This window comes from Balaenoptera physalus (assembly GCF_965194825.1).
Source record: "Balaenoptera physalus genome assembly, chromosome: 17".
Taxonomy (NCBI): domain Eukaryota; kingdom Metazoa; phylum Chordata; class Mammalia; order Artiodactyla; family Balaenopteridae; genus Balaenoptera; species Balaenoptera physalus.
Window position 1 is genome coordinate 51,338,349 of NC_138895.1, and position 27,799 is coordinate 51,366,147.

At 40.2% G+C, this 27,799-nt stretch overlaps 1 long non-coding RNA gene across 1 annotated transcript; it reads right to left on the reverse strand.

Annotated features, from left to right (window-relative positions):
• Window positions 1-20,188: 20,188 nt before the first annotated feature.
• Window positions 20,189-27,786, reverse strand: LOC309646850. The gene is made up of 2 exons (XR_014255627.1): window positions 26,601-27,786; window positions 20,189-26,558 (listed from the first exon to the last, which is right to left on the reverse strand). It is a non-coding gene; the product is annotated as an uncharacterized lncRNA (long non-coding RNA).
• Window positions 27,787-27,799: the final 13 nt, after the last annotated feature.

A 27,799-nucleotide genomic window follows, 5' to 3' on the forward strand; every position in this document is an offset into this window, starting at 1 on the left:
CCTTCTGACAGGCAGCCGAAGGTGATGAGCACCAATGCTGAGGTCACAGCTGTGTGCTGGAGTCGTGAGAAATGACTGATAATAGGAATGTGGCAAGGCAGTGGAAGTATTTACACAACAGAAATAGACAAAGGCTACAAATCAGGGTTTCTCCCCTCCTCACTCCTGCCCCCAAAGCTGGCTTATCAGGACACCACGGGGTCATGCTGGCCGTATGCATTCTGAGACATTATGTCTATTTACTTGCTTTTGAAAACCAGCACCACAGATTCATGCCATTCAGCTTGTAGACCATGAAGACAGAAAACAAAGGACAGTCAGTCACCAAGAAAAATACAGCTTCCACGCCCAAGCACTACTCTTCAACAATTCCTTAAATCTCCATGGGAGTTCAAGTACCAAATATCTATAAAAGAATTAAGATAAAAACCTTGTATGTTAAACTAGAGGCTCTCCCTGGGGTTCAGGGGAAAGAGAGGCTATTTGGTAAAAATCAGAGAAGTCTTCATGAGGGAATTAATTGGGGCTTTATTCCTTATTTTACCATCAATTACAGAGCACTTTCCATGCGCAAAACCCTGTTCTAGTTTCTGTGGGGACACAAAGATGAATCTGGATGTGGGCCCTCTCCCAGAAAAGTTTGCGACTTTGAGGGACCTCCAAGAAGGACCCCTGGGCATCGAGGCTCTCATTTGGGAGCTGTGCCAAGATGGTTTTCCTTGATTCCTGCTACTCCCCCATCTTCAGTTTTTCTGCTCCTTGGCACCCTAACTTGACCTGTTCCTTTGCTTCTGTCTTCTCAGATTTTTGGACTTCATATCACATGCCCAAAGCCTTCCATGCCTCTCAGCTCACATGCCAGCCCCTCACCACACCCTAATGCAGACCCCATTCACACCATTCACATACGCACACAGAGGTACAGATACGCTTTATCACATCATTCCATTTATTTCTTTTCTGGCAGTTATCATAACCTGTACTTCGGTCATTTATTTGTTTACTTTTTTATCGTCTGTCCTACCACCACCACCTGCCACTCGGTAAGTTCTCTAAAGGGCAGGGACCTTACCACCATAGCTCTAATACCTATTGCCACGCCTGTGCATTCAACAATAAATCTTTAATTAATCAAAAAATAAATGAATTGCAATGATTGGACCTCAGAGGAGGGGGTCGTTACATCCAACCAGAAAGACTTTATAGAAGAAGTAGGTTTTGAGCTGAACCTTGAAGGATGGGTAGGATTTGAGAGGCAGAGGGTACAGTGTGAGTAACAACGTGCAGCAGTAAACACAGAGAGTGGAAACCAGCAGAGGAAGAGATAATGAGGTTGCTCCGAAAAGACTGGACACATAGCCATTGCCATCAGTTCAACCATACATTCAAAACCTATGATTCTGGAAAGAGAAACATTTTATAATTTTTCTTTTCTTAAGACTGATTTCAACATTGAGCTCTACAGAATCCTCTTCCCACACAGCTTGGCTGGGAGTGGGGTGGAGGGATGAATGTTTATTTGGATATAATTCCCCACCTCCCTCCCCCTCCCGCCCCCTCAGTCAACCAGAGCAACTCTGCTTTAACCTATTGTATCTGTCTGTGCTTTTATGTAAGGTGTGATTTAGGGAAAAGATCCCATCTTTCTTTCTTTATCTTCCTGTACAATGAAAATATTTCTTTATCTTCTATTTTCAACTCTCATAGAAAAATATACACTTCTCTTTTTTTCCTTCTTAAATAAGACTTTTTTCCAGAGATTTAGATCCCTTACCATATATAGATTTTGCAGAGTAAAGAGTCATTCTTTTAAGAAGATAATGCTTTTGAAATATAGATTCTTTCTTCTTTCGTATGGATTCTATGAGCCATACATAGATCTGTTTGGAAAGTATGTTTATGACTATGTTGAAAGACAGGACTATATCATGGACATGTTTAAAGAAATGGAAATGGAGAAAATATATTTAAATATCTAGGTAGAAACAATTGTCTTCTGGGTACTGGAACAGTGTGCCAAATTTTAAGGGTGAATTGAAATAAATGGAGTAGCTGTAAAATATTCTGAACTGCGTTCAGAAGATAATCATTAAAATTCAAAGTACACTTATCAGCTCTGACACTTTTACGTTGCATTCTGCCTCTGACAGGTTTAAGTCTTCTAGTAATTTATTTCAAATCAAAAGGAGAATCAATGCCCAGCCCGCTTCTTACCCTATGATTCAAATACCAGTTTCTTCACAGATCCCATCTTTTGTTTCCGCTTCAAGAGCAACCCTACACAAACCTTTACGTGCCATGGGCTGATCAAGAAACATGCCATTTTATCCTGACTGGTATTAAGAACTTTGACATCCAAAAAGATTCAGAAATACTCCTGTTGATTAATCCTTACATGGTATTAGCAGTTGAATCCCTGCTACAGTAAATTCAGGGTAACTAAAATTGTATGATGATAAGTCTCATCCATCTAGGAGCCCATTTATTTCAAGAAATTCTAATAAATGAAATAATCTGGAGTTCAGTTACAATGAGATTTGGTCAATATTTTTAACATCTTGGTGAAGACTATGGGAGTAAAACTGATGGCCTGACACGGAGACACAAAATTTAGGATTAAAGGTCATGATATTTTCAGGATTCTCTTGTCCCATCAAGTTATACAATCTCTACTTCTGGTACTGACCTTCATATTAGAATGCCTTAGTTTCTAGTTCTAGTATATTATGAAGTGCAGCAGTGGATTCATGCCCATGAAATCCATACACACCACCACCCAGAAGCATCTGGTTTAATAGGATGGTGGATGTAAAAATAAAATACAGTGTGTGTGTGTGGAAAAAAAAAAAAAAAAAAAATAGGATGGTGGAATGGCCTGTTGAATACTCAACTGTAACACCAGTTGGAAAACAAAACTCTGAATGAAAAGGACAAGACACAGTTATGCTTTAAGTTAACAACCAAGATAAGGTGGTGTTTCCTCGATAAGCAAAATATACAGGTCCAGGCTGCATAGAATGAAATTTTGCCATTTGCAACAATATGAATGGACTTGGAAGGTATTTTGCTTGGTAAAATAAGTCAGACAGAGAAAGACAAATACTGTATGATATCACATATATACGGAATCTAAAAAATACAACAAACTAGTGAATATAACAAAAAAGAAACAGACTCACAGATATAGAGAACAAACTAGTGGTTGCCAATGGGATGAGGGAAGGGGGAGAGGCAAGATAGGGGTAGAGGATTAAGAGGTACAAACCACTATGTAAAATAAATAAGCTAAAAGGATATATTGTACAGCATGGGAATATAGCCAATATTTTATAATAACTATAAACAGAGGGAGTATAACCTTTAAAAATTGTGAATCACTATGTTGTACACCTGAAACATATATAATATTGTAAGTCAGCTGTACCTCAATGAAAAAAGATTTTAAAAAATTGATTCAATGACTTTTGGAAGTTTTTATTTCTTCATTTTGGGGAAACAGTGAGGAATGTCTTTGGTTGTACAAAATTTAGTCACATTTAGTTATTAGGTGAAAGCATAAAGAAGTTTTTTGTTATTGTATGGAAGTATGAACATGTATGGAAAGATGGTTATAAATATTGAGTAGCCAAAGGAATGAACTATGTCAGTTATTAAACTATTGTCTCTCAATTCAACCCACTCTCTATACTCTGCTGGAGACTACAACACTCCTCTCTCAGTAATTAATAAAACAAAATCATAGGCAGAAATTCATCAAGAATATAGATGTCCTAAAAATAATACTATTGACTTGACCTAGCTGACCTAGAACACTCCACCCAACAACAGCAAAATACACTTTTCAAGTGTATATGGAACATTAACTATAATAGACCATATTTTATACGATGAAACAAACTTTAGCAACTTTAAAAGAATTGAAATCTTACAAAGTGTGTTCTCTGCTCATAAGAGAATTAAACTAGAAATCAACAGCAGAATGATATCTGGAAGATCCCAGGTATTTAGAAATTAAGTCCCAAATAACTGGAAATTAAATAACACATTTCTAAATTACATATTGGTTAAAGAAGAAGTTTCGAGGGAAGTTAGAAATATTTTAAGAGAGGAGTGTTGGTATCTCTGACTATAATTGTGGATTTGTCTATTTGTTCTTAGAGTTCTCTTGCTTTTTGCTGCATGTATTTTGAAGTGCTGTTATTAGGTGCATAAACATTTAGGAGGTTTGTGTCCTCTTAAATGACCAGTTAATCATGATGAAATGATTCTCAGTATCTCTGGTAATAGTCTTTGCTCTGAAATCTACTTTGTCTGATATTAATGTAACCACTCCAGTTTTCTTTGATTAATAATAGCATGGTATATATTTTAATTCTTTTATTTTTAACTTATTTGTATCTTTATATTTAAAGTTGGTTTCTTGTAAGCAAGATATAATTGGGTTTTGCCTTTTATCCAATCTGACAATCGCTGCCTTTTTATTAGAGTGTTTGGGCCATTTACATTTAACGAGATTACAGATATGTTTGGGTTTAGAACTTAGAAGCAGGAGTTATTCAGTCATCGTATCCCTATTCAGGGAGAGCCTAGCAGAGAATAAAACCAACATAGCAGAAATCAGAGCTATGAGATGGAGAGAAACCAGGTCCTGGTGACATTATCTGAGCCACTGAATCTGGCTGTCCCTATGGCTGCAGTAACCCTGGATCTTCAACAATCTCCATAAATTCCCTTTTTAGGTAAGTCAGTTAGGGTTGAGTTTCCTATTCAACCTTAACTTCTACCTGAAGGAGTCCTAACTGATATAAGAAGTTTTCTCTCTGGATAGGAATGACTTGAACATGTTTGTAGGTTAAGAGGAGGCTAGTTGAGTAGAAAATTATTTAGGAGATGAATAACATAAGAGAAGAATACACCTTTATTTATTTATTTAGCCAGGGTAATACAATAGTGTCTTATATTTTATTTTTGTTATATGTACATGCCTATTACCATCCAGAGAAAGTGTCTCTGAGGCAAAGTAAGAGCTCAACATCCAAAGAATGATTATATGCCATGGTCTACTTACTAAAGGCAAAACTCATTCTAGAATACCTTTTGAATTCCTAGAACTCCCTCAACCCTCATTTATTTATATGGCTAGCTCCCAGTTAGCCTTCAAGAATTAGTTCAACAGTGTCAAACTCTGGAAGTGTGTCCCTTTAATTTTTCCTCAACCCTATCCCACTCCTAAGCTAAATTAGTGTCCTCTCTTTGATGTCCCATAATGTTTCCTGCATATGGGGATCAGAGCCCTTCTAACCACCATGTGGCCACTTGATTGCCAGAACCATGAGGGTACCTCCTGACGGTGGTGAGCTCCTTTAAACCATAGGGAAGCACAGTAAATGCAGGGAAATGAGAGTTAGGAAGAAACTAGGTAACTGCTACTGTCTCAGACACCCTCTCTTCAACTCTATGTACGCTAATGAAAGAGTCTGTAATTTGCTGCTCTGAAATAATGAAAAGCATCAGAAGAGACTCACTTTTTCTTAATGTCTAGGGTCTGCTTTTACTAACAGCCTTTTTGGTCTGGCTACACTTACCAAGCTTTGAGGCTAAAGGGAAAATAAATTGCACCTAATTTACATGAAGTTAGAAGCTTAGGAACAACCGTTTTCATCTGACTGCACACAGTACTGTGGAAGGAGAGAAACAGGCACGTACATGCAATTATTTTTCTTCTAGGCTCCCATTAATTTAAGGGCAAAAAAGCCCTGCCACATTTCTGAGTTCTTACTTCTACCTGGTGTGCTGCTGAAAATCAGAATTGATTAGAGAAGGAAGGGGTCTGTGCCTTTCTTTGTCTGTGGGTTTCCCTTTCAACAAATCCCCTGATGTTTCACTGGACTGAACAGAGGTGGCGCAAATTGCAAATCGCCATGGCAGGATGGTGAGATGGGATGCAGGCAAAAGCTTCTCCTGGACCACACAGAATTTAACTCAGTAAGTGTGAAAATTGTCCATTTTTTAAAAGTATTTTAGCTCCCTCCAGCTAGTTAATGTGAACAACAAACAAAGCAAACTGCCAACTCCATATTCAGTCATTTCCTTCAAATTGATTCTTTCCTTAGTCATTCAATTTTAAAATCCATTTCCTTCAGCATAGAGTTTGAGAAACTGAGGGAAGATGTTCAAAACACGACAGAACATGACACAAGACAGTATGTGAAATTGGCTACGTGAATTATCAAAGGTGAGTCATGGTCAAACTTGTTATGCTAAAGTATAGTCCTCACAAATCATTAGTTGAGTTGGACACTTAAAGCAAAGATAAACCATGAGTGCCATCTCTCTTAGCCCAGGCTCTCTAGGAAGATGAGCCTGAGGCAAGGATTAAAATATGGATGTTTTCTTTGAGAGGTGCAAAGCCCAGGAGGAAGTGAGGGTGGAATTGCAAAGAGCTGGTCATTCAACAGTTTCATTTGCTGGTGCTATGAACTTTTCTAGAAGGGCTGCAAAAAGGAACTGCATCTCAGAGAATTCTATAGAGGGCAGAAAGGAAGTGGGATTTATCTGCCTAGCTCACTTCCATTTCCCATTTCCTGTTAGTTAAGGTCTATCCCCCTGCATCAACATGTTGTTTCATCCAGCCCCCTGGTGGCCACTGGGAAAACAAGATTCCGCATCTGCAGGATAGCACTCCATCCAGATCTGCAGGTAGGAGTGACTTGGTATAGATGAGCTCTGTATGCGGGGTGTGTGGTCCACGACGGTCTGGGGCTTCAACGTGGGGAGCCCTGCAAAGACTCTCACTACTTACCATTGAGATGTGCCCCTGATCAAGGCTGTATTGGGGCAGTTCAATTTGGAAAGCATGCAATCAAAAAATAATAAAGGAACACTCATTAGAAATTTGGTGTTCAGCTAGGCTCTGTGGAGGACACAAAGATGTTTATCACTCAATCCTTGCCCTTAAAATATCCAAACATACACAAAGATTTGAGTTCTGGGCTACTAAAGCCATTGGAATTTCCAGGGCAGGGTACCTGAGAAGAGGGAGCTGCACAGAGTAGGGGCCCTAGAAGTATAAATAAGCATTCACTATACCTCCTTGGCCAAGGGTTAATGTATTAGCTGTCCATTTCTTCTTAACCCCAAAACTTAGAAGCTTAAGACAACACACATTTATCATCTTGCAGTTTCTGTGGCTCGGGAATCCATTCACGGGCCCTCTCTTTCAGGATTTTCATAAATTCACATACCTGGTTGTTGGTAAGATTCAGTCCCTTCAGAGCTGTTGGACTGAGGGACTTATTCTTTGTTGGCTTTAGGCCAGAGGTTACCCTCGGTTTCTTGCCACTTGGGCTTCTTCAATATGGCAGCTTGCTCATCAAAGCCAGCAAGTCTGCTAACATCTAGAAGTCATGACATGCTACAACCTAATCACAGAAGTGATATGTCATCTCTTTTGCTGTATTTTATTGGTTAGAAGCAAATCACTAGTTCCAGCCCACACTCAAGGGGAGAGGATTATATAAGGGTATGAATATTAGGAGGTGGGGGACAATTGAGGGCCATTTAGAAGTCAACCTAGCATATTTGGACTGCATATGTTCAAGACAAGATCTATAAGGCCCTGCAGAGATTGAATCTTAAAGGGCTAACAGCTGGGAAAGCTAGAATGGAGATACCTTACTGATAACTAGACAAGCCCCAAGTATTAGGAAATTAAACAACACACTTGTAAATAGCCCATGGAAAAAAGTCACAGGGAAAATTAGAAAATATTTTAAACAGAATGGTAATGAAAATACAACATATAAAAATCTGTGGGCTGAAACTAAAGCTATAATTAAAGGGTATGTTATAACCTAAATGTTTATATGAGAGAATAAGATTTAAAATCAATGACACAACTTGATACCTAAAGAAAATGGAAAAAGATAAGCATATTAAACTAAAATAAGTGGGAAGACAAACATGATAAAGATACAACAGAAATCAATGAAATAGAAAAACAGACAATACAGAAAATAAATAAAACCAAAAATTAATTCTTTGAAGAGATCACAACTGATAAACCCCTAATCAATAGAAAAATAGAGAAAACACAAATTACCAATATCAGGATTGAAAGAAGGGCTAGCACTACAGAAACCACAATATTGAAAGTATAATAAGGGAATAATATCTTTATGCCAATCAATTCAATAACAGATGAAATGGGAGAATTCCTTGAAAAACCCATACTTATCAAGTAATGGAATTGGTACATGACAGAAGCTTTCTTGGCCCCTGTTTGCCACAAAATCTTAAACAGCAAAGGAAAAATTACAAGAAATGCTAAAGGAAACTCTTCAGAATAAAAGGAAATGACACCATATGGTAACTCAGATCTACAGGAAAGAATGAAGAGCACCACAAATGGTAGTATATGGATGAATATTAAAACTATATATTTTTCTTTCTCTTCTCTTAATTTATGTGAAAGTCATATTTGACTATTTAATGCAAAAATTATAACAGTATTGTTGGGTTTAAAATGTATACAGATATTACAGTATTCCATTTATAAGAAATGTCCAGAATAGGAAAATCTATAGAGACAAAAAGTAGGTGAGTTGTTGATGGAGGCTGGGGGTAGAGGGGAAATAAGAGAAGCTCCTAATGGATATGGGGTTTCTTTTTGGAGTGATGAAATGTTCTGGAATCAAACAGTGGTGACGGTTGTACAATTTTTTGAATATAATTTAAAAAGCACTGAATTGTACACATTAAAGGGGTAAATTTTATGGTATGTGAATTATATCTCAAAAAAAGGTATATAGATGTAATATATATATGGTAAAAATAGCAAAAAGAAAGGGGGAAATGCAACTATACTATTGCAAGATTTCTACATCTTTCTTGAAGTAATTCTACATAAAGTCTAAGAGACTTGTGATAAATTAAAGATGCACAGTATAATCCCTAGAACAACGAATAAAAAATAAACAGAAAGAGCACAGGACAGTGGTCCATGAGAAAAGAGAAACTAACAACCGGGCCCTATACTTATCCCAGCTTGTTGCCTAGAGGCAATTTCATAGTCACCGGTACAGCTAGGGGGAGTCAAAGAGAACCTTTTGGCCTCACTGAAATAGATATGGAGTTGGAGTTTGGGGAGACCAAGGCAGCTGGGAGTTGTGGGCCTGGCATCTGGACTGAAGGGAACAATGCAAGAAGACTCAGTAATTTGCTTATGGTTCTGCTTGAGTCTTTGATGAGTGCTGGGTTAGGCGTGCACAGAGTAGAATTTCTCAGAGAGGCAAAAAATGACCAGACAGTTGTAAATATAAAGTTCCCCAAATATAGTCAATATTTTATAATAACTGTACATGGAGTGTAACCTTTCAAAATTGTGTAATTAATTAATTTAATTTAATTCCCCAGAGCTCACATCTGGTGGAAAGACAAGAGATCTGACCAGCGATGGTAGAAGGACCTCAGTGATCACCCAGGGAATCCCTAAACACAATAAAATATGACCTCAACTACAGTACCTTGCTTAGTGGGTAAACCCTAGACATGCAGCAAAAGAATTAATATCAGTGCAAAGAGTTTCCACCTTAAGAAACTAGATCTTTCTTCTTTTCTAATATATGGAAACTCTCATACATTGCTGGTGGGATTGCAAAATGGTACAGCCACTTAAGAGGACAGTTTGGTGGTTTCTTACAAAACCAAATATATTCTTCTCATACAAGCAATCATACTCTTTGGTATTTACCCAAAGGAATGAAAACTTAGGTCTACACAAAACCAACACACAGATGTTTATAGCAGCTTTATTCATAATGCCAAAAGTTGAAAGCAACCAAGATGTCCTTCAGTAAGTGAATGGATAAATAATCTGTGGTACATCCAGACAATAAAAGATTAATCAGCACTAAAATGAAATGAGTTATCAAGCCGTAAAAAGACATGGAAAAACCTTAATCATATTACTAAGCAAAAGGAGCCAATCTAAAAAGACTGCATACTGTATGATTCTAACTATAGGACATTCTGGAAAAGGCAAAAACTAACAAGATCAGTGGTTGCCAGGGGCTAGCAAGGATGGGACACATGAATAGCCAGAGAACAGAGGATTTTTAGAGCAGTGAAAATACTCTGTATGGTACTATAATGGTAGATACACGTCATTACACTTTTGTCCAAACCCATAGAATATACAATGCCAAGTGTGAACCCTAATGTAAACTCTGGATTTGGGGGGACTATGATGTGTCTATGTAGGTTCCTCAATTGTAACAAATGCTCTACTCTGGCAGGGAACATGGATAATGGAGGAGACTGTATGTGTACAGGGGCAGAGGGTATATGAGAAATCTCTGTACTCTCTGTTTGATTTTGCTGTGAACCTAAAACTGCTTTAAAAAATAAAATCTGTTTTTAAGAAGTTCATTTATTCTCTGATCAACAATTGCATTAAGAATTTATCTCACAGATATACCTCTCTATGTAAACAAAAAAAAAGTTTCCAAGGAATTTTATTGCAATATTTTTATAGCAAGAGCCTGGAAACATTCTTAATATCCATCAATATAAGACTGGTTAAATAAATTATGGTACATCCATACAATAGAATATAAAGGAGTCACTTAAAAGAACAAGGCATTGTGGATAACATTATGGCAGTTCCATTCAGAGAAGAAAAAGAAATAAAAGGAATACAAATTGGAAAAGAAGGAGTAAAACTGTCACTGTTTGTCAATGACATGATAATATACATAGAAAATCCTAAAGATGCCACCAGAAAACTACCAGAACTAATCAATGAATTTGGTAAAGTTGCAGGATACAATATTAATGCACAGAAATCTCTGGCATTCCTATACACCAACAACGAAAAACCAGAAAGAGAAATTAAGGAAACACTCCCATTTACCATTGCAACAAAGAATAAAATACCTAGGAATAAACCTGCCTAAGGAGGTGAAAAACTTGTACTCAGAAAACTATAAAACACTGGTGAAAGCAATCAAAGATGACATAAACAGATGGAGGAATATACCACGTTCCTGGATTGGAAGAATCAATATTGTGAAAATGACTATACTACCCAAAGCAATCTACAGATTCAGTGCAATCCCTATCAAACTACCAATGGCATTCTTCACAGAATTAGAACAAAAAATTTTACAATTCGTATGGAAGTACAAAACACCCTGAATAGCCAAAGCAATCTTGAGAATGAAAAACAGAGTTGGAGGAATCAGGCTCCCCAACTTCAAACTATACCACAAGGCTACAGTAATCAAGACAGTAGGGTACTGTACAAAAGGAGAAATATAGATTAATGGTACGGGGTAGAATACCCAGAGATAAACCCACACACGTATGGGCACCTAATTTACAATAAAGGAGGCAAGAACATAGAGTGGAGAAAAGACAGCGTCTTCAATAAGTGGTGCTGGAAAAACTGGACACCTACGTGTAAAAGAATGAAATTAGAACACTACCTAGCACCATACACAAAAATACACTCCAAATGGATTAAAGACTTAAATGTAAGACCAGACACTATAAAACTCTTAGAGGAAAAACATTCTTTGATATAAACCACAGCAAGATCTTTTTTTGAACTACCTCCTAGAGTAACGGAAAAAAACAACAACAAAAAAATGGGACTTAATTAAAAGCTTTTGCACAGCAAAGGAAACCATACACAAGGCAAAAAAGGGAGAAAATATTTGCAAATGAAACATCAGACAAAGGATTAATGTCCAAAATATACAAACAGATCATGGAGCTCAATATCAAAAAAACAAACAATCCAGTTAAAAAATGGGCAAAGACTCACAGAACTAGAACAAAAAAATCTCACAATTTGTATGGAAACACAAAAGACCCTGAATAGCCAAAACAATCTTGAGAAAGAAAAACGGAGCTGGAGGAATCACACTCCCTGACTTCAGACTATACTACAAAGCTACAGTAATCAAGACAGTATGGTACTGGCACAAAAACAGAAATATAGATCAATGGAACTGGATAGAAAGCCCAGAGATAAACCCACGCACATATGGCCACCTTATCTTTGATAAAGAAGGCAAGAATATACAGTGGAGAAAAGACAGCCTCTTCAATAAGTAGTGCTAGGAAAAGTGGACAGCTACATGTAAAAGAATGAAATTAGAACACTCCCTAACACCATACACAAAAATAAACTCAAAATGGATTAAAGACCTAAATGTAAGGCCAGACACTATCAAACTCTTAGAGGAAAACATAGGCAGAACACTCTATGACATAAATCACAGCAAGATCCTTTTTGACCCACCTCTTAGAGAAATGGAAATAAAAACAAAAATAAACAAATGGGATCTAATGAAACTTAAAAGCTTTTGCACAGCAAAGGAAACCATAAACAAGACAAAAAGACAACCCTCAGAATGGGAGAAAATATTTTCAAATGAAGCAACTGACAAAGGATTAATATCCAAAATTTACAAGCAGCTCATGCAGCTCAATAGCAAAAAAACAAACAACCCAACCCAAAAATGGTCAGAAGACCTAAACAGACATTTCTCCAAAGAAGATATACAGATTGCCAACAAACACATGAAAGGATGCTCAACATCATTAATCATTAGAGAAATGTAAATCAAAACTACAATGAGATATCATCTCACACCGGTCAGAATGGCCATCATCAAAAAATCTAGAAACAATAAATGCTGGAGAGGGTGTGGAGAAAAGGGAACCCTCTTGCACTGTTGGTGGGAATGTAAATTGATACAGCCACTATGGAGAACAGTATGGAGGTTCCTTAAAAAACTAAAAATAGAACTACCATACGACCCAGCAATCCCACTACTGGGCATATACCCTGAGAAAACCATAATTCAAAAAGAGTCATGTACCAAAATGTTCATTGCAGCTCTATTTACAATAGCCAGGACATGGAAGCAACCTAAGTGTCCATCAACAGATGAATGGATAAAGAAGATGTGGCACATATATACAATGTAATATTACTCAGCCATAAAAAGAAACGAAATTGAGTTATTTGTAGTGAGGTGGATGGACCTAGAGTCTGTCATACAGAGTGAAGTAAGTCAGAAAGAGAAAAACAAATACCATATGCTAACACATATATATGGAATCTTAAAAAAAAAAAAATGATAATGAAGAACCTAGGGGCAAGACGGGAATAAAGACACAGACCTATTAGAGAATGGACTTGAGGATACGGGGAGGGGGAAGGGTAAGCTGGGACAAAGTGAGAGAGTGGCATGGACATATATACATTACCAAACGTAAAATAGATAGCTAGTGGGAAGCAGTCACACAGCACAGGGAGATCAGCTCAGTACTTTGTGACCACCTAGAGGGGTGGGATAGGGAGGGTGGGAGGGAGGGAGACGCAAGAGGGAAGAGATATGGGGACATATGTATATGTATAACTGATTCACTTTGTTATAAAGCAGAAACTAACACACCATTCTAAAGCAATTATACTCCAATAAAGATGTTTAAAAAAAAAAATGGGCAAAGATCTAAACAGACATTTCACCAAGGAAGACAGACAGATGGCCAAGAGGCACATGAAAAGATGCTCAACATCACCAATTATTAGAGAAATGCAAATCAAAACTATAATGAAGTATTACCTCACGCTAGTCAGAATGGTCATTATCAAAAAACCTAGAAACAATAAATGCTGGAGAGGGTGTGGAGAAAAGGGAACCCTCCTGCACTGTTGGTGGGAATGTAAATTGATACAACCACTGTGGAAAACAGCATGGAGGTTCCTTAAAAAACTAAAAATAGAACTACCATATGACCAAGCAATCCCACTACTGGGCATATACCCTGAGAAAACCATAATTCAAAAAGAGACATGTACCACAGTGTTCATTGCAGCTCTATTTACAATAGCCAGGACATGGAACAAACCTAAATGCCCATCGACAGATGAATGGATAAAGAAGATGTGGCACATATATACAATGGAATATTACTCAGCCATAAAAAGAAATGAAATTGAGTTATTTGTAGTGAGGTGGATGGACCTAGAGTCTGTCATACAGAGTGAAGTAGTCAGAAAGAGAAAAACAAATACCATATGCTAACACATATATATGGAATCTGGAAAAAAAGTGGTACTGATGAACCTTGTTGCAGGGCAGGAATAAACAGGTAGACATAGAAAATGCACTTGAGGACATGGGGTGGGAGGGTGAAGCTGGGACGAAGTGAAAGAGTGGCATGCACATATATATACTACCAAATGTAAAATAGATGGCTAGTGGGAAGCAGCCGCACAGCACAGGGAGATCAGCTCGGTGCTTTGCGATGACCTAGAGGGGTGGGAGAGGGAGGATGGGAGGGAGGCTCAAGAGGGAGGTTATATGGGGACATGTGTATGCATATGGCTGATTTGCTTTATTGTGCAACAGAAACTAATGGAGTGTTGTCAGGCAGTGGGCCAGAAATAGAAAGAGTGATGAGTTGTGCATTGATTTTTAAAGCTTTCATTCAGAAATAACACACATCAGTTCGAATCACTTTCATTGACCAAAGCAAGTTACATGCTTGGTTTCAGTCATAGAGTCAGCACATATTGGATTTAATTAGGTTTGGAATATGCCAGGAGGGTGTGATGGAGGGAGAGAGCCAAGGGAGGAGTGTTTGAAATAATGGACTTCGGTGTCTGACCTGGGTAAGAAAGGAAGTGAGGTCGCGATGGGATGTTTGACAGCGATGGGGTCAATGAATTGGAGACCTCTATAAGACTGAAGATGAATGGTCTTGGGAGGAACTTCATGTTTATTGGGAATGACATACGTAAAGAGGGTGTGGTGGGGGATACAATTCAACCCACAACAACTAACTACCTTCTATTGTTCTTATTTATTTAAATATATATATGTTTAAAAAATTTCCCCCAACTAGAGTGTAAGCTGCACAAGAGCAGGGACTTTGTCTTATTCACCATTATATCCACAGTGGCTAGAACAGAGCCCAGAATGAGTAATGGGTGTCTTTTCCTTCCACAACACTCCTGAGAAAAGCTGATAAATGATCCCGTCACCCTGGCCTGATAGATAGACTCCAAAGATGATACCATTACTTTCTCCCCTCCCTGGACCTTTCTTCCATTGAGCAGTGGAGTTTATTTTTCCTTCTTTCAAATCTAAGGAAAACCTAGGACTGCTCTGATGAACAGAACGCAGTAGAAATATATTCTGGGACCCCTCAGCCCAGGCCTTAAGGCTAGAAGCTTCTATTTCCTTCCTCTTGGAACTCAGTTGCCATACTGTACAAACGAGCCACATGGAAAGGCTATATGGAGGGCAACCAGGTCCTCTGACAGCTACAGCTGAGCTCCCAGCTGACAGCCAGCACCAACTACCAGTCATATGAATGAACCGTCTTGGACAGGCCAGCCCAGTCTAGCCTCTGCAGCCCCATAACACCCCATGGAAGAAAGCAACCTCCCAGCTAAGACCAATCAACCACCAAATTCACACACACAAAATACAATGGTGGTTGTCTTAAACCACTAAGTTTTGGGGCGATGTTTTGATTTGTTACACAGTGATAGATAACTGAAACAAAAATTGGCACCTAGTAATGCAATGCTGCATAAGAAAAACCTAGAACATGTAGGACTGGCTTTGGGGGCAAAAGGTGGATAGAGGCCTGAAGACTTTCAAAAAGACTATTAGTGAAGGCTGGCAGAGCATTGAGGAGATTGCTACTGATTGCTAGAGCAAGGGGTAAGCCGTGTGTATACCAGAAGAGATTTTATTGAAACTGTTGCCTGGGGTAACAACACAAATAGAAAGGGTGCCTCATGAACTTGTGGATCTGGCTAAGGAGATTTCCAGGCAAAATGTTGAAAGTGTCAACTGGCTTCTTTTAGTTTCCTATGCTACGATAAAATACAAGAAGAAAGGAATGAGCTAAATAAAGAACTATTAGAGCAGAATTTAGAAGAAATACAGACAGTCCAGGGAAATCTTCTAGGCAGCAAAATATTTTCAAAGTAAGAAATGGCCTTAAGGCAAAGATCAAATCTAGGGTGCTGCCAGTAAAACATAGCTTCAGTGTAAACTTCATATCAAAGGTGCAGCTCCAAGATCTTTTGCAAAGACCTTAGAAAGATTTAAGTTGTACCCGAGAGACCCTTAAGCCAGACAAAAAATACTTCTAAAAATTTTAAGGGCATGACTTGCAGACCCCAACAAGAGAGCTTCTAAGAACGTTAAGGCTGTTATTCCACAGCACCTCAAAGCAACTTTGATGCCATTGTATGTCTAGTAAACTAGCAAAAATAAATAAGAATATTAACAATCCAATGCGGATGTGGCTTCAGGGAAACGTACTGTTGGTGATGCTGTAAAACTCTTTCAGTCTTTTTGAAAAAGCAATCTGGCAACAGGTAACAAAATGGTCATGTCTTTTTCCCAAAGAATTCATCTTTAGGAATTTAGACCTAAGGAAATGACCCCCAAAAGATAATTTTAAAAGCCACTGGTCTAAACAAGCCTTCACTGTCACATTGTTTATAATAGAAAGACACTGGAAACAGCCCAAATGTCTAAAAATAGAGCTATGGATGAGCAAACTGTGGCATATTTACATGATGGAGTGCTCTATAATCATTAAAAAGACAAGTTTATGGATTGTGTTGACTCAAGGTTATGTGGGTTTGAAATATATTAATAAAGAGCAAAGTACAAAATGATAAGTGCAAAGCTATTTTAACTCCATAAAAATAAGTACTGTCTATCTATTTTTAATAAAATAAAGAAAATGTGCACATAACAATTTAATGTTTGGTATGTTTTAAACTTAAAGTGCTTGATATCCTAGTTTGAAAGGGTAAAGAGGATACTTTTGGTAATTACTAGGAAAAAAAGTTAAGGGAAGTTAAGACGTGTATATATATGTGACAGGGACCTACCTTATACTCAGCCCTTTGACACAGCAACAGAACTAAGGAAGAGTAAGATATTATCCTTGGGCTCATTAACATTCAAGAAGCAAACAAACAAAAACAGGGTAGATTATAGCGTAGATGAATTTTTTTTGTTTGTTGAATTCTGTGGAAAAGACCAAAGGGATTTTCTTTTTCTTTCTTTCTGGCCGCCCCTCGCGGCTTACAGGATCTTAGTTCCCTGACCAGAGATTGAACCCACACCCTTGGCAGTGAAGGTACAGAGTCCTAACCACTGGAGTGCCAGGGAATTCCTCAAAGGGATTTTCAAATGGTGTTTTTAGAAGTTCTAAGTTTTATAAAAAGTTGCTAGAGTTCTATATTTTGTAAATGGAATTAGGCTTTAGGTAATATTGTGAAATTATAGATTTTTAACCTATCATTTTTATTAAAAAGGTTGATTTTTAACTATTGTCTTTGTTTTAAAATGTTCTTTTAAAACGCTTGAGCATTATGGGAAAAAACAAAGGAGAAAGTAAAAAATATATATATCACCTAAAATCAATCCTGTCTCTGAGAAATCATCGTTAACATTTTGTAAACATCATTTCAGCCCGGTTCATTTAGTCAGGGTTCAACCAGAGAAACAGAACCAGTAGGAAAGATATTTTCATAGATTTATTGCAAGGAAATTGTTTACACAATTGTGGCAGCTGATCACACACGTCTGAAATCAATAGGACAGACCATCAGGAAGGACAGGATGGGGCTCTGGGGCACAGGCTGAAGCAACTGCACACAGGCAGAATTTCTTCTTCCTCAGGAAACCTCAGCTCTGCTCTTAAAGGCCTTTCAGCTGAATCAGACCCACCCAGATTATCTAAGGAAAAATCCTTAAACTTAACTTAAAGCCAACTGATCATGGATTTTAATCATATCTAAAAAATATCTTCACAGAAACACCTAGATGAGGGTCTTATTGAATAACTGAAAAGTTTAGCCTAGTCAAGTTGACATGTCAGAAACACCACTACAGTCCATCCCTTGTCAACCTGGCACCCATACGCACCTCTTTAAACCATACTTAATCTCCAGATAAAGACAGTAACAAGTCATACTTCTTGACATGATACAATTATCATGTGTACAACCAAAATCACACTAATCCTTTCTCTAGAAGAGCATGCAAAGTCCTTAGGTATTGTTCACTCTTCTCCTTTGATATTCTATAACTTAAATACTGTGATATAAATTTACCTTTAACAAATACATCTTATGTTTGATGATAAGGGGATAAGAGAGGGAAGAAAACAAAGCACTTGCTTAACATATATACAAACATATTCATAAAAATTAAGGAAGAAATACTTATCACAATTAGTCCTCGTTTCTGCAACTGGTCACCTGGTCATAGTATTTACAACTACATTCTTCTACTTCCCATTCCATACTCTCTTTGCCCTCAGCAAGCACCTCAACCAGACATGGTTCTTTACCTGGTAGGGTGACCCAGGCCTTCTTTCCCAAAGGGCCTGGAACATTAGCAGTCCAGCCTGAATTGGGTTGTTGTAGTTTTCCATCGACTTTAATCACTGAGTATGGTAGTACAGAGAAACACCCTTGAGGGATTTCCTGATTCCAGGCATACTCTTCCTCACTGCCATTGTGTAATGGATGCCCAGTTTCTCCTTGGTAATCAGGATCAATCATCCTTCTTTGCCTACTGATTTGCAGAAATGAGGACCCCAAAGTGACCAGGTGATGGTCTCAACTTCCACCTCAATGGAATCATTGTTGTGTCTCTTGGTGGAACTATTCCTCCCTTTGGAATTTACATCTCTAGACCAGCAAAGCCTAAAGACACAGGGATGGAAAGAAAAAATTTGCTAGTAGAGTACCGGCCACTCACATTTCTACCCTTTGATAGACTCATGAATCCTGGCTATGGGAGACATAGCCTCATATATTGGACGTGGATTTAGAGCATATACAGAAACCTAGAGGTCATTTCCTAGCCCTGCAAGGTATTATCACCTACCTGGTGCTGCAAGTGAGTCTTCAAAGGGCCATTCCACTATTCTATCAAGCCAGCTGCTTCAGGATGATGAATATTGGCAGCAAAATGGTGGCACTTAATCTCCAAAGGCAAGGTGGACATGGTTCCCATGATGGACAACAGAGGAAAAGCAGTAATCGGAATAGTCTGACTCACAGAGACCTATGGCTTTGACTAGTTAACCATGGGGTCCCAAGTAGCACATCAGTAGTTGCCAGAGAGTGGAGGTGGGGGGGGAGTGACTGCTAATGGGTGCAGGTTTCTTTTGAGGGATGACAAAAATGTTTCTGGAATTAGATACTGGAGATGGTTGAAAAACTGCTTACAAAAATCCCTAAACTGTGCATTTTAAAGGGTAAATTTTATGGTGTGGAATTTATGATATGTGATAAAGTAAATAAAGAAATCATTTACTATGTCTTTACTTTTTTTTCAAAAAAAGATGTATTTCATATAGGCTCATTTTAGAAAATTAGAAAGTATGAATAACACAAAAAAAGAAAATGAAATCACTTGAGAATCAAAACAAAGAAATAACAGAATGAGACATAGTTTCAACTTTGAAGGGACTTGTATTTGGGTACTCTATATCTTAATATACAAACTAAATGCAATATGATATAAAAAGTACTATTGGGGAATTTCCTGGCCGTCCAGTAGTTAGGACTCCATGCTTTCACTGCTGAGGGCTCAGGTTCAATCCCTGGTCAGGAAACTAAGATCCTACAAGCCACTGGCATGGCCAAAAAATAATAATAATAATAATAAATTAAAAATTTAAAAATAGAAAAGTGTCCTTCAAGGCCACTCCCGGCCCCTTAAAAAAAAAAAAAAAAAACAGTACTATTAAACTATGACCTGGGGGCTTCCCTGGTGGCGTCGTGGTTAAGAATCTGCCTGCCAATGCAGGGGACACAGGTTCGATCCCTGGTCCGGGAAGATCCCACGTGCTGCAGAGCAACTAAGCCTGTGCACCACAACTACTGAGCCTGCACTCTAGAGCCCACGAGCCACAACTACTGAGCCCAAGCGTCACAACTACTGAAGCCCACACGCCTAAAGCCCGTGCTCCGCAACAAGAGAAGCCACTGCAGTGAGAAGCCCGTGCACCGCAACGAAGAGTAGCCCCCGCTCACCGCAACTAGAGAAAGCTCACATGCAGCAACGAAGATCCAACTCAGCCAAAAATGAATAAATAAATAAATAAAATTTATTAAAAAAAAACAACAAAAAACTCTGACCTGTCTACTGCAGGGATTAAGTATTTCTGGATGTGTTTTCCCCAGATGGGATAAATTGCCTGCTAGCTTCCCCCCCACAACCCCACAGCCATCCATTATAATTAATGGAGAAGATGCCAACAGTTGGTCCTGTCTCAGGAAGAAAAGCAGATCCACCCTCCGGCAATGGCCCATGCCTTAGGTTGGCTCTTGGAGCGGTTGCTAACCTGTAGGTGATCTGGCAGAGAAGACTCAGCCAAGAAATATGGATGAATCTAACTCTAGTCAGAGGACTCTACTAAGGCATTTTGGCCTTTTCTCATTTGTGCTACTTCATACACGGTGTTCAGCGATCCCCACTGCTTGTGTTGGCTGCTACTTCCGTGCTCTGGGGGAGCTCCGAGAACAAAGTGCGAAGTTTGACGGGACCTCCTCCACCTTCCTAGGTATTCACGGCCCACCTGGCAGCTCTCCTGCTTCAAGGCATTTGAGCAAGACCTGTGGAGTATCCACCGTTCTCCAGGAAATCTAATGACACCTTTCATGGATGGGGTCAAGTCAAACGTCCTGCTAGGTCACCTTAGAGACTATGGTGAAGTCTTTTTCTAATATGAAAATGAGATGTTCTGGAGCTTCAGAGACTTCCTCTCCGGAGAAGCTGAGAAGGGATTATCTGTAATCACTTTTCTCTCTTCTCTGCATCCTCCGCGTACTTTCTTCAGCTGGCACGAAGTCTCCCAGCAGCTACCACCACGTCTACCACGCAGGAGGCAGCCTGGAAGCCGTTCCCTATCAAGAACCTGATTAATTACTTAACTGTGCATTTTCCATAGAGGATGCTATGCTCACGATTTTGCTTTCTGATTCACCCTGCTTTCACTTTTGTGGTACAAGAACACATCCCTTCCTCTGTTCCTTGAAACAGTGCTTTGGTTCTGATGGGTCAGCTAAGTGCAAGAAGAATTAACTGGCTTTGCATCATGCCAAACTGCGTTACAGAAATCTTAACCAAGTAAAATTTGTAAAGAGAAAGAAGAGAGAAGTGGTGTGGCAACACTGAGGGAGGAGGGGGAAAGGGACCAAACCTCCAGGCTTCAAAGCCCTATTTCCCAGTACTCACTTGCCACTCATTGCTTTAAATATCTATTCTTTTGTGTTTCCGCATCCTTGTAATCAGTTCTTGTCAGTAGGAATTGTATTATGAATTCACACCTTTAATTCCTAGTTCTGTGGCTGGATGAGTTCATAGAACCTAAAAGATCAACCTGGATAAGGTCCTAAGAGGAGAGATGGGGAAAAAAGGGAAGTGAAAGACAATGAGGTGGTTCTCCCCGAGGAAAGGAAAACTGAACCGCTTAGCACCACCAAAGGCCTGGGAGAGGGCTGAGTATTCGATACCCTAAATAAAGTTAGCAAGTAGGGTTTGTTGGGGCCTCAGTTACACACTGATCCCATAGAACTAACAAGGCATTATGTTCAGGGTAGGAGCATAGGCAGTCAAATCAGACCTACTCTTAGTCCAAGGGGTCCAGTGATTGGAATAGTTTGCATCAGAATCCCTGGCACAGGGCTTTTAAATTTTACACACACACACACACACACACACACACACATTCCAAGTGATTCTAGAATGGGTCCTGGTACAGAAGGAGAGCAAGAGTGGTTTGCAAATCTCCCTGAGTTATTCTGCTACACGACTTCATCCACGGCCCAGCCATTTCCCTGGCTTAACCTGCGAAGCCACAGGAAACCCTCCTTTCCTTCTCACCCACAAATGCTGCTTCCCTCGACGTGCCAGTTACCACAGTGAGCACAACCCACACTGGCTTAAAGAAAGACTAGGGATGCAGGCTCACATTAGTGCGTGGCTCAGGTGCAACTTGATCTAGGACTCAAACGATGTCACCACGTTTGACATGGTTCCCACTCCCTCCATTTCTGTCTCCACTTCCTTGGTCCTAGTTCTGACCTCTGACCCCAGGGGGTCACAGATGGCTGCAGCAGTTCCAGCAACTACATCCTTATTCTTTCATGTCCAGCAAGGGGAGAGAAAGAGTCTCTTCCCCAGGATTCTTAGTGACTGTATCATTGCACATCATTGGCTCATTTATGAACTGATCATGGGACCAAGAGAGCGTGATATGCTAATTAGCCAATCAGCCCTCAATCTGGGCTTTGAAGTCAATTCCATCCAAAAAACAAAGCTGGAAATAGGAGAGGTAATTTCTCACAGGAAATTCAGGATGCTTTTGTCAGAAGGAGAGATGGATGCTAAGCAGCGAATCACCAGTGGCCACTGCATTCCACTCCACCCTACTCCACTCTGAGTGTGCAGGTAACCAAAGTAAGCATCTTGGGAGTTGCGCAAAAGCATTGCTAGATTGACCTCATCTGGTTGTTTTGTATGATGTGCCATTCCTCTGACACATTGATCTAAGGCTGACAGAAGACAAACGTAAAGGAGGCTTGGTCCCTGACCTCAAGCAGCTTACATGTTTTCACCTTGGAAAGAAAAATGGAAAAAAATCTGGTCCATCTAACTGGATATTCCCTTTCTCAGAATTCAATTCTTAATGACCCAGCAAAGTTCTGAAAGTAAAAAAAAAATTGTTAAGGGGTTATTTTCTTCAACCAGGCATTTAACCTCATTCATTTCAAATCGTCCCTCTGAGATTGCCACCTGTTAAAATTATGTGAGCCACCTCCACAGGGCCACCTGATGCGCTCACTTTCATTTGAGGACATCTAGTGATGAGAGCAAATAGCAGTGAATTAGGAGGCAGAAGACCTTGATTCTACCCACTTCTCAGCCATCACTAGTGATGGGATGCTGGGTAAGCGGCTTTGTTCCCTAACTAGGAAAGGGTTTTTAAAACTTTACAACAATATTGGGAATTGTTGTTCCCAATTAAGGGAATATTGTTCCCCTGAAGTAACTAAGCTTTTGCAATTTACATTTAAAAGAGCTACAAAAAGAAAGGACCTTCCACTTTCAGGAATATAAAGAGACTCGTCAGTATATAACTAATAAGCACCCACTAGGTGCAGGCACAGTGCTGGGCTCTAAGAATAGAAAGATACAAAAGGCCCAGCTGCTGTGCTGGATGAATGCCCATGTTGGCCAGGGAGATAGACAGGTAATCAATAATTACAATGCAATGTGCTCCATGCAAGAACTGAAATCTGCACAGGTTGCTATTCACATTGAAAGGCTGGACATGAGTCCTGATGGTTGAGAATGAGTTTATTACGTGAACAAGGGACAGGAAAGGGGATGGGGTCAGGTGAGCCTTTCAAGCAGAAGGAAAAGCAAGTGCAGAGGTTTGGAGGTTTGGTCCCTTTCCCCCTTCACTGATGAAGTGCAGTGCATACGCTCACATTGTTTGCCTCTCCAGATCCACTTTCCACCCCTGTCTACTCTGCTCTGTGCCCTGGGACTGGCCTCTGCAGAAAGTATCTTCAGGGTTCCCTTGCCTTCTGGCTTCTAACTGAGCTCAGCCAAATGGGATACAGCAGGTGCAGAGTGGAGGGAAGTAGGAGACAAAGTTCCCATATTCAGCCCCGCAGCTCCCTCCCTGCACAGCAGCAGGGAGGCCACAGCTCCAGCTCCCCAAGATGACCCATCTCATTTTAGGTCCTGGGAACAGCTCCCTCACATTGGCCTCTCCGGCCTAGAAGCGTAATGACCTTCCATTCTTATTTCCCTTAAACCCTGTCAACACCTTTGTAAATAGTCTAGTAAACTCTTCAATTACCTCTTTTGTGCATATCATCTGTTTCCTCCCAGCACCCTGATTCATAAGTGTGTGGATTATGTGGAAACTGCAGGGCTAGAACACGGCACTTACGTCTGCACGTGGTAAGAGTGATGAGGACAGAAAGTTGGCAGGAACTGGGTCTTTGAGGGCCTTGGATTTTCTGTACAGAGTGAGTGGAGATTTTATCTTGAAGGTAATGGAAAGCCATTTTCTGAATCATTAAATTACTTTTAAAAAAAGTCATTTGTCATCATTATGGGTAACACATGCACTATGCACAATTCAAAAGCAGCTACTTGCATGTTACTAGGCCTTAGTTGGGACAGAGTATCTCACCTTAGTAGAGATGGAGCATGGAACAGCAAGTGACCATGCAGCCAGAGCTGCCCATCGTGAAACAGGTTCTGTCAAAGGTGAACAATCCATCATAAGGGAGAAGGACCAGGCAAAGCAGCAAGGGGTACAAGTAGGCAGCAGAGACAGAAGGCCCAGAGTCTCTCTACTTCAGTTCATGTTTATGGCTACATGAAGGAAGAGGGGAGGCTTATTACCAGCTGAAAGAGGAGGAAAACAGGCTGATCTTGGTTCATGGGTGGGTTGGCTTGTGCTATAGACTGAATTATATCCTCTCCCAAATTCATATATTCAAGCCCTATCCCCCAGTGTGATGGTATTTAGAGATGAGGCCTTTGAGAAGTAACTAGATTTAGATGAGATCATGAGGGTAGGGCCCCCATGATGGGATTGGTGCCCTTATAAGAAGAGACATCAGAGAACTTGCTTCCTAGCTCTCCACCACATGAGAAGGCAAGAAAGCAACTGTCTGCAAGCCAGGAAAGCCTTCACCAGAGCCTGACCATGCTGGCACCCTGATGTCAGACTTCCAGCCTCCAAAACTGTGAAAATAGGTTTCTATTGTTCAAGCTACCCAGTTTGTGGTATTTTGTTATGGCAACCTGAGTGGACTAACACAGCTTGGTATGTTGGTGTGAGTCTGCTGCTGATTTATGTCACCACTTAGTAATGGCTCTGAAAGATAGGAAAGTCCTCCCATTGTGCAGCAGTCCAGACAATGTACCCAGTCACCCGCGGTATGTGGAAAACGAAGTGACCTGAGGTAAGAATATATATGAATCTATAGGGAGTGGCCACAGCTTGGCTGGTTGGTCAGGGAACTGGAAAGAGAAAGGTTAGAGTAGCAGGGTCAAAAGAGCTCAGAAAGAGACATATGGGCTTATGGGAATGAGTAAAAGTATCAATGTATCGTATGCTAACACCTGACAGAGATCATCTACAATGGAAAAGGAACTAAACAACCAAGCAGACAGAATGACTGGCCAGGTATCATTAGCCAGCCTCCAACATCATCTGTCCCAGTGCTGACACAATGGGCTCATGACTGACAGCCATGGTGGCAGGGATGGAGGTTCTGCCCAACAGCATGGACTTCCATTTACCAAAACTGATCTAGCTACTGCCACTGTTGAAGGTCCAACCTGCCAGCAGCAGAGCTAAGCCCCCTGAACTGACACCATCTCTCACAGAGAATGACTATTTTCACCCTGAAAGAGGCAGCGATTTACGTTGACTGAGATCAACACTTATTTCAGACATAAGTTTGTCTTTCCTTCCTGCAGAGCCTTGGCCCAGAATCACCAGCCAAGGACTTGCAGAGTGTTTGATCTACCGGAGTGCTGGGATGTCACATAACATTGCCTCAGAGTGAGGGATTCACTCTCCAGAAAAGAAGATAGAACAATGGGAACATAACCATGGCATCCATTGGTCTTTTCACGTTGCACACCACCAGAAGCCATCAGCCTGAGCAGCAGAATGACCTCTTAAAGACGTAGCTGAGGTGCCAATTAAGAGAAAATAAACTGAAAGGATTGAGTGCCATTCCAAATCAATGACCACTGTGTGAAGCAATGTCCCGGTTGGAAGAATATATGGGTTCAGGAGACCAGGGGATGGAAGCAGGAGTAGCCCCACTTATCCTCACACCCCAGAACACAAGACCAACCAGAATCCCATGAAAGCTGTTTTGAAGTGGGGCAAACTTACTATAAGAAGCAAGTCAGGGACTTCCCTGGCGGTCCAGTGGTTAAGACTTCGCCTTCCAATGCAGGGGTTGCGGGTTCAATCCCTGGTCGGGAAGTTAAGATCTCACATGCTTAGCAGCCAAAAAAACCAAAACATAAAACAGAAGCAATATTGTAACAAATTCAATAAAGACTTTAAAAATGGTCCACATCAAAAAAAAAATTTTTTTTTGTAAAGAAGCAAGTCAATATGAATGGTGCAAGGGTTGGCTGCAATGGGTTCTACAGCACCCCACTCAGATCTCCTCTTGGGGGCCATTCCCCCAAGCACTTAGTGCACTTATTCCCCCATCTGCTAATATCAGCCACTGGCAACTCACAGTTGTGTCCCTCACTGAACATTGTCCCCAGCCACAGGGTTATGCCTTGCTCAAGGCTATGCCCCTACCCAGAGGGCATCCCGCAGCCATGACTGGTTGATGCAGGGTTACGAAGACCAGACCTTTTGCCTCCATGTGATATAATTATGAAGGGCTTTCCCACCTCCAGGGCTCCTCAAGCAATGAGCTGAAGCCTCAGCTGCAACCATGTTGCTGGGTAGCTTCTCACTCTAACCAATCTTGCCTTCCTCAAGGGCAAGTGAGTCCCCAGACAACCCCCCACAAATCCTTCTGCATACAACTCCTTGTCTCAGAATCTGTTTCCAAGGGAACCAAATATAAGATCTGAAACTTCCATTCATTCTAACAAAGTAAACACAGTTGAAAGAAAACAAGGAATTACTTTAATTGTACGTTAGTACTAGGCGCATTTAGACCTTCATTTCAAATTTAGGCAACTTTGTTGTTTTTTAAAGGGAAATGTTGTGCGTAGTGACTAAAATTTTCACAGCCACCTCCACCAGCTCTTCCTTGGCATGTTAGGCACCGATGAATGTTGTTCAAGCTACCCAATAGATGGTATTTTGTTATGGCAGCCTACTCAAAGAAATATAGGCAGCCCAGAGACTGGCCCAAAGGGCTATCAGAAATATCCCAGCATGGAAAAGAGGGCTTGTGTTCTAGCCAGCAGGAGAGAAAAGAAGGTTGAGAGTTTGTAATCCATATGGGTTTTATTATCTTAAATTCTAAGTCTACTGTTTATCACCACTAGAAGTTTATTCTGTGGCTGCCTCTTCCCTAGACAGTTTTGCAGTGGCAAATGGGAGTGGGTGAGTTTCAGTCATGATAGGCGAGATTATACTGTGGCGGTAAATGGCTCTAAACACCTCGGTGGCTTGTAACAACAAAGGTTTGTTTCTCCCTTATTTCTACTTGTCCAATGAGGGTCAGCTACTGTTTTGACTCAGTTTAACTTTGGGTCTCAGTCTAATGGAGAAGTCTCACTGTGGCACTGTGAACCACACAAGCTGGCTCTCACAGCCTCTGCTCAGAAGTGGTCCACGTTAGATTGGCCAAGCAAGTCACATGGCCACTTCTGAGTGCAACAGGGCAGAGATGTATAATCTTCCCATAGACACAGACACCATACAGAGGAGCACCAAAATTATGGGTAAACAGTAACATAGTCTACCACAGTAAGGTGGTTTCTTTTGCTCCTTAAAGAGGGGTCCATATACTCAGAAATCCAACTAAAGTAGGCCTATAACTATAATGATCTATATTCCTGGGACGGAAGAATTAACAATACAGACATTTAATCTAAAGACACCAAATTTTTTTTGGATGTGTGGTAGATATCCTATGATCTTTCTCCTAAAAGAGCATTCTTTTATTGTCTTAGCATATAACAAACATATTTTTATTTCT